Source organism: Aythya ferina (assembly GCF_964211825.1).
Source record: "Aythya ferina genome assembly, chromosome: 1".
NCBI lineage: Eukaryota > Metazoa > Chordata > Aves > Anseriformes > Anatidae > Aythya > Aythya ferina.
In genome coordinates, this window is record NC_140296.1 from 101,578,030 (window position 1) to 101,585,488 (window position 7,459).

At 35.2% G+C, this 7,459-nt stretch overlaps 1 long non-coding RNA gene across 1 annotated transcript; it reads left to right on the plus strand.

The window, feature by feature from the left end:
- The first annotated feature begins 2,315 nt into the window (after positions 1–2,315).
- On the plus strand, positions 2,316–5,022 carry LOC311422230. The gene is made up of 2 exons (XR_014685237.1): positions 2,316–2,752; positions 4,203–5,022. It is a non-coding gene; the product is annotated as an uncharacterized lncRNA (long non-coding RNA).
- Positions 5,023–7,459: the final 2,437 nt, after the last annotated feature.

Here is a 7,459-nt window from a genome sequence, read left to right on the forward strand (position 1 = left end):
TATTGCTGCATGATCATGATCAGATGATGATCATGATCATGATCATCATCATCTAATTGGGATTTCCTGTGTTGCTGTTTGTGTCCTTTAGCTCTCATCCCTTCGCAGTGTGTGTTTACAGCCCACTCATTATCTCAACTACCTTCCACTGAGCTTTCTCCAGTATGTCCATGACTTTCTTGTACTGGAGAAGCTCAAGACAGGACATGGTAGTCCAGCACAAATGCTGAACAGAAGGAAATAATCATCATTATTTCCCTTAACCTGCTGACTACACTTTTGCTAACACAGCCTAGGATATGGCTGGCCATTTTCCTGCAAGTGCACACTGCTCATTCTTGTTCAACATCTGTTCACCTGCACTCCTTTCATAACACTTAGGCCCCAGCCTGCTCCCCTGCATGGTGTTAGGGTGACCCAGTCTCATCATTTGCCTTTGCTGAAATTCATGAGGACTTCCCATCCATTTGCCCATCCTGACAAGGTCCCTCCTGGATAGCAGCTAGTTTTCTGTCTACCCTATAGTTTACTTATCCTTCACCAGTTTTGCTACAAGGATACTATTGCCTATCATTGTAGACACCATGTTTGGCATTCTGAATTTGTGAAATCAGAGTGTAAACAGCTTTTGTGCAGCCTTTCTGCCTCTGGAATATCAGTTCAGATAGGAATTGTATCTTGAATCTTGATTCTTAAAACAACTCTTGATACTTAAAACAATTCTTTGGATATGCAGAAGAAAAAGCAACAGATGAATTTCAGATGAAGGGTGCAGTTTTAATGGTAGTCACTGTTCAAAACTATGCATGTGGGTAATATCAGATATGTTCAGGTATTTAAAGAATAACTCACTTAAAACATTTGATATAAAATTGCAAGGTCAAGTGAAGGTGAGAGTTTTCAGGTGCTCTGAGAAAGACTGATAATGATTTTCCCACTATCAAGTCTGTTTCCAGTCACTCATTCACTCATCTTTCTGAAGATTTTTTCTAAATGTCTCCTCTTGGCCAGTTCAGAAATTTTTGCAGAAAATCTGAACAATTTCAAGTGTGAACTTGTTAAAAACAAATTAACTTCTTCTGTTATAAGAAAATAATAACCTTTTACCCTTATTTGAGTCAGTTTAGCATCCAACATGCTGGAGGAAAAAAAAAAAAAAAAAAAGAAAAAAAAAAGGGTTAAACATGGAATAAATGCATCCTACAGATAAGCTGGAATTGGATGAACTATGATAACTGAAAATTAAATAATTGAATAATACATTAGATCCAAAGCTCCAACACATTTTATTAGTATAAGACCAAACCTAATTATCAGAATGAAGTGTGGGTATATGTGCTTTCCGTACTGCAACAGCGAGTACCAGAATTACACCCATGCACCAGGATGTACCAAAACCAGAATCCCATGGAGCTGAGAATCATCCACACAAGACAAAGTCTGTCTCTGCCTCAGAGAACTAGCACCTAGGAACAAGGCAAAAGAAAACAGAAAGAAATGTTAAACAATTTCTAACACTGATAATTGGGGAAAAAAAAAAAATCCAAAATAAATAACATATTAAAACAGACAAGGTTCCCTATCAGAGAAACAAATTTCCATGACCAGGTTTCTCTGACATTAGAGAATACATGTGAAACCCTACAGTAAAATAGAAGTTTTAATTCCACTTCAGTGCCAGTCCACACAGAGAATGAGTTCCTAAGAGTTCATTATCAGTTCCTTTTATCTTGAATGCCAGAACTATGAGTTATTGATTTAAAGATAGCAATCCTGCTGATAATTATGTATTGCTGTAGGGCCTAATTTCCTTTTATTCCTCTCTATTTCTTTGGTGTTTTAAGACCTTGAAGATTATGCATAAATGTATATTTTTAAAGGACTACTGTAAAATTAATCATACTAAAATTAAGTAATGTGAGGATTAAAGTGGTATCAGCCACCTAAATTCCACAATCCTGCTTGAGCATTGTAATAGTCTTAATTATATCACCACATGCTATAAGAACTTCTACTATTCTCAGTTCATAGTATGAATTGTCCCTGGGATAAATTCAGTGATTTGTACTGAAAGAAACACTTGTTCATAACACCTTTGTTTCATTTATCACTGACACTGGGAGGTGTAAACTGAAACAGGAGACAAGATGGTCTTCTGAGTAAGACAGGTGAAATCTATCCCATCAAATTACAGTTTGTCCCTGCCCCTGTTACAGAGACTCTCATCAGCTAAGCAGAAAAGCTTTTGAAATATTTTCTCAGGTGACTACTGATTATGAGTTTCTCATTAAATGGTTGGTTTGAGATTCTGCTTGAGGGGTGAAAGCTAAGAATTTGCAGGGGAAACTGAAGTTAGTAAATGCTATAACTTTATAACTAGTCTAAAAGTTGCTAATAGTATGTGTTCTGATAAAAATCAAGCTCTAGATAACTTGAAGTGGGTATTGAAGACTGATAGATATTTTACATCTAAGTAATTCTGTGACTTAGTTTTCCCTCTGTAAAAAGAAACCAATATTTGTTGTACCTCTAAATTTGCAGTATTAAGTAAATAAATTGATTACTGTGGAATAATCAATGTTATATGAGTTAGTGTTCTGTCTTCAAGGACAGACAATTAGAGTAAACATTGTATTGATCTGTATGATTATATTAATATAATAAATAGTTTCTCATTGAGTAAGTATCAGTTGGGAACAATTGAAAATAAGCCAAATGAATGTAAGCTCAATGACAATGAGCTTATTCTAAGGTAAGGTTGAACATCACAAAAAATAATAATAATTTTGGCATTTCTTAAGCTTTAAAGACTTGATTTTGCAAGATAAATGTTTAGTATTTTTAGTATTTACATTTTAGCTGATCCCATTTAATCTAGTAAATCAAAAAAATACAGAAGAAAAAAAAACTACTGCTTTTCAATAGTGAATACATTTATACTGCTGTGTAGCAATCAAACTGGAATTTGGTTTTTAGTTCAGCTCTTGAATAGGACAAAGTGATAATTATAGCTTATCAGTAACATTTGTTAACCATGAGAATTCCAAATACATCACTTCATTTGATTTAGTTTTTGGTGGTTTTTTTTGTTGTTGTTGTTTGTTTTTTTTTTGTCATGAAAGGTTGTTTATTGCCTGATTGATGTCTGTAGTCTAACCCACTGATAAGAGTTATTAAAAGTATCAGAGTGTATGGCTTTATTTTCATGCTGTTATTGTGCATTTAAACAGACAAAAATAATCACTGTGAGATCCACAGATAATTGCACTAGATAAGTTACAAGTACAAACTTTTATTTACATGTCTGTGCCTATCTTAAGTAACAAGAAAACCTATAGCTTTGTGGTAAAGGGAACTTCTGTGCATTAATAACATTAGAAGTTAATTTTTTAGAAACTGAATTTCCATCAGCTTATTAAAAACTCAAAAGACTGCGAAGTTCAAAAATAGTCTTTCATATATCAGAACTATTTGTGGTATGCTTGTCTATGGCAAATTGACTTCAATCCAGCTAACCAAGCTTCCTTTTAGTGATACTTTGCTTATGATTAAGCCCTTACTCACTTATTGTACAGACTGTTTAACATTTAAAATGAAATTTTATTAAAAAGGTTTCTTCTGTGGTTCAGCCACCTTTTTTCTTTTTTCAAATTACTAATTACTACAGGGGAAATCCTTCCTACACTGATAACCGAACGTTGAAAAGAACAGTTGCAGACTAACCAGAAATATTCATCTCACTCCAAACTTAATCTAGACCTATAATCCAAATAAAAACTTTCAGACCAAAGTATCAGGGGTTAAACTGCTAAATCTTGTGCTCGAATAAAATCCGTGTGTCTTCATGGCCGCTTATTACCAAACAATAATTTTTGAAAGACTTCTGTAGGTAACTTGCCTGAAATTTTGGTTCTACTGATCATAGACTGGCAAAATTATAAGAAACTAAATCAAGGATTTATGATTAAAAATGTGAGGCTTTTTTCATAATAGGTTATCACTTATGTTGAACAAAACTGTCAACATAAAAGGTACTTTTGGATGGAGGTCCATCATTAAATTATGAAAAAGTACTATTTTTTTGCTTGAGGGATTGCTTAGTTAGAAAATTCATCAAAAATGAATCCATTTAAAACTTATGAGGAAAGAACATAACATTGACTTTCAAAGGAAAATTACCTGAGTGAATTCTATTTTGACAGCCAGTTGGTAAAGAGGCCTGGAAAGAAAAGATACTGTGGAAGTCCCTGACATGAGGAGGAAGAAGATAAATCACAACATATGAAAAGAAGCATCCTAGTGGCAAGTGATCCTTCACAATCAAGAAAGAAGGAGGTTCTGGTTTTTGGAAATTATGTTCTGCGCACAATCCTTTTACTGACCCATGGTTGATACTTCAGAACAAGACTTCCTTCTCTTTCAAAAACTTTAATTGGAGCCCCACAGAATCATTTTTCTCTGGTGTATGTAGCACAGTGGTGAACAATGTAAAAGACCTTTCTGCTCAGGAAGTTTTAAAAGAAATTTAGCTAAACGTATTTCACAATTGCCAGTAATGTATATAAAGGGAAAACACTGGGGGTTTCAGGACAGGGGAAAACAAAGGAAATCAGCAAAGGCTGATGAGTTTTCTAGAAAATCAAGGAAGGAAGACACTGAAGATGCACTATACTGAATGAAAGGGAAATAACTTGATATAGACTTTGCAGAGATGGCTAGAAGAGATTTGATTACAGTGACATTGGTATAAAATGTGTTGACAGAAGCCAGAATATTTCATTGCCAATTGTAAATTTTTCTGACATTCAGTAGTGATAGCCTTATATGTTAATCCAAAGCTAACAACTAGTTGAATGTGTAGCTACCAGATCTGGTTGCTATTGCCCACACTGTGTCCTATGTGATGCAATGTACTTGTAAACCCCCCAGTGGAAGCCTAGAGAGTTAATTTTGCAGATGCAAGAGACCTTGCTGTATCTCGTTCAGCAAATTATATTGACGAAGCATGGCTATAATTTGTGTGATATCCTTATCCACTGTTGAAGAGAGAACACTCCAGCATTGCCTGCTCTCTTATTCAAGTTGTCATGTGGAATGACCAATAGAACCACATTTCTTCTTCTTTCTCTTAGAAAAAGAGGGGAGCAATGCAAATGAAAAATTGCTCAGTGATAGCTGCCCAAATCCCACTGAGCATCTGTAGACAGCAAATCTGCGATAGTTGGGAAACAATTTGAACCACAAATCTAAATTTGTCTCCTGCAGAAAGGAACTCAGAATATGTTTGTCCATTAGCCCAGGGGGGGGGGGAAATCTAGAGCCAAGAAAGCCTATATTCCTACGCTAAACTTAGTCATCTAGATAACTTCTACAGCCAGTATATAAAGCCATAGCCAGAAAGAACTAATTAATTCCATCTTAAAAAAGGTCAGTAAGAAAGTAAAGTTGAATCAGCAGCTAACTAATCTTTCTCTATTATTTACAGAAAAAGCCCATGTCAACAAAATATGTAAAATAATTCTTATGCAGAGCAACCAGTCATTTCTGTTAGGCAATCACACTTGGTAAAAAATAAAAATAAAAAATTACGTGTTTCCTCATTGCAAGAAGTTTTTCATTCATCTGTTGCTTGCTCTTCCTCAGTGATCAGTATGATCTTCTTGAACATCACTTCTGCTGATGTATTGCATGGTTACATGGCATTTTATAATTTTATTCTTTCTCCAGTATTAAAAAATGTCTGCCACTAATTATTTTAAGTGGATTGTAAATGAACAATTTGATACCAGATGTCAAATTTCTCTGGAGGCAGGGCTCTGGCAAGTGGCAGATGTGTTTTAATTCTGCACTTTTAAGTATTCCAAGATGATCTAAAACTCAATATACAAAAAAGAATGAGCAGTTTGGCACTAAAATGTTCCTAAAAATTTAAATATTCCCAGTTTCTTCTTTGATAAAGATTGATATAACTCTGTATGGAAATCCCTTGAAGACATGATTTTTCCCTACCTTTTCTGTAATTTCCTCATTCTCTGAAGCAGAAATATTAACCCTGCTTTTTATTTTTTTTTTTCTTCAGTTTATGTGAGTATTCAGTTTCTTTTCCAGTCAGGAGACTGAAAATGCAAACAAAAACTATAAAGAAGAAGAAAACAACTCGAGTAATATTTTCCAGGACTGGAGGGGGAAGGGAACAACTGGGTATAACTAGGGTTGTTTTGTTTTTTTTTTTTTTTAGAATTTCTGTTCTCACTTTCTCCAAGACTTTTTCAAAAAAGAAATATTGTATAAACATATTTTTTAATAGATGTTAGTGTTCATTACTTTACTTTCAGCACAAACAATATTTAAGGATTAAAACCAATATGCATATACTTCCAAGTTAAAGAAAGAAATGACTACACTGAAATTACAATATAACTCCATTGCTGAATTTGTGTTTTTCAGTTTTTATTTTCCTCAGGAATTTAATGCACACTACTTTAAATTATAATTTAAGACTCTTCATCATATGTAACTTTTTTTTTTATCATAGCTCAAATAGTTTTTCACTTTGTTTGTACTACCAGGGGTATGCATAACAGAAGTGAAAAGTCTGATTAATACTACTATCGGGAGTGTGTGCTGATCTCTTATATCCAGAGAAGTTGTAGGTTATTTCCAAGCTGATGTCATTTGTAGAAAAAAAAAAAAAAAAAAAGAAAAAAAAAATTTAAATGCCTAACATGATAGGGAAATTTATAATCAAAATACATCTTCCCTGATAATGTTTTTATGCAGATTATCCTATCTGACCCTTTTTACCACTTTCATTCTGCAAAATACTTCAGGACCCTGAAAATAGATATGATATACATAAGAGGTCAAGACTGCATTATGAAAAACATATAAAAATAGTACTTAAAGCACTTTAATAGGTAAATCCGAATTATATCTGTGTACTGCCTATCTGAACAGAAATTATTATTTTCCTGACAGCAATCCACAATACTTAATTGAGCTATGAAATAATCACAGCCTTCACAGCTTGTTAAAGATCACAGAACAACTTTTTCATCATTTTTCACCATTTCTAGATGGGTGTCAACAAACAGGCAGCGTGGAGATGCTGACCTAAGGCCAAGGGCTCTCTGGAACAGCCAGGTCTCATCTCACCACCCCAGCCAGGAGCAGGGCAACCAGGGACACTCAGGCATCTTCTGCCCTGGACGCCAGGCATTTCCCTAGGGAAGTGGAGAACTGGAGCCCAGCCCTGCTGCGACCTTGCTGGGGCTGGGGCTCGTGGCCCCAGGGCCGGTGTGAGCTTCTGGGCCCTCAAGCAACTGGAGGAGCCCAAGTTGTGGGCAGGCCTGTCTGTGCCCATAGGGCTAAGCAGGAGTATCCCCTCCCAGCAAAGTCTGTCCTCACATCTTGCAGAGGTCTGGGTTCAGCAGGGATCTGCTGTAGAGTGATTTAAGTG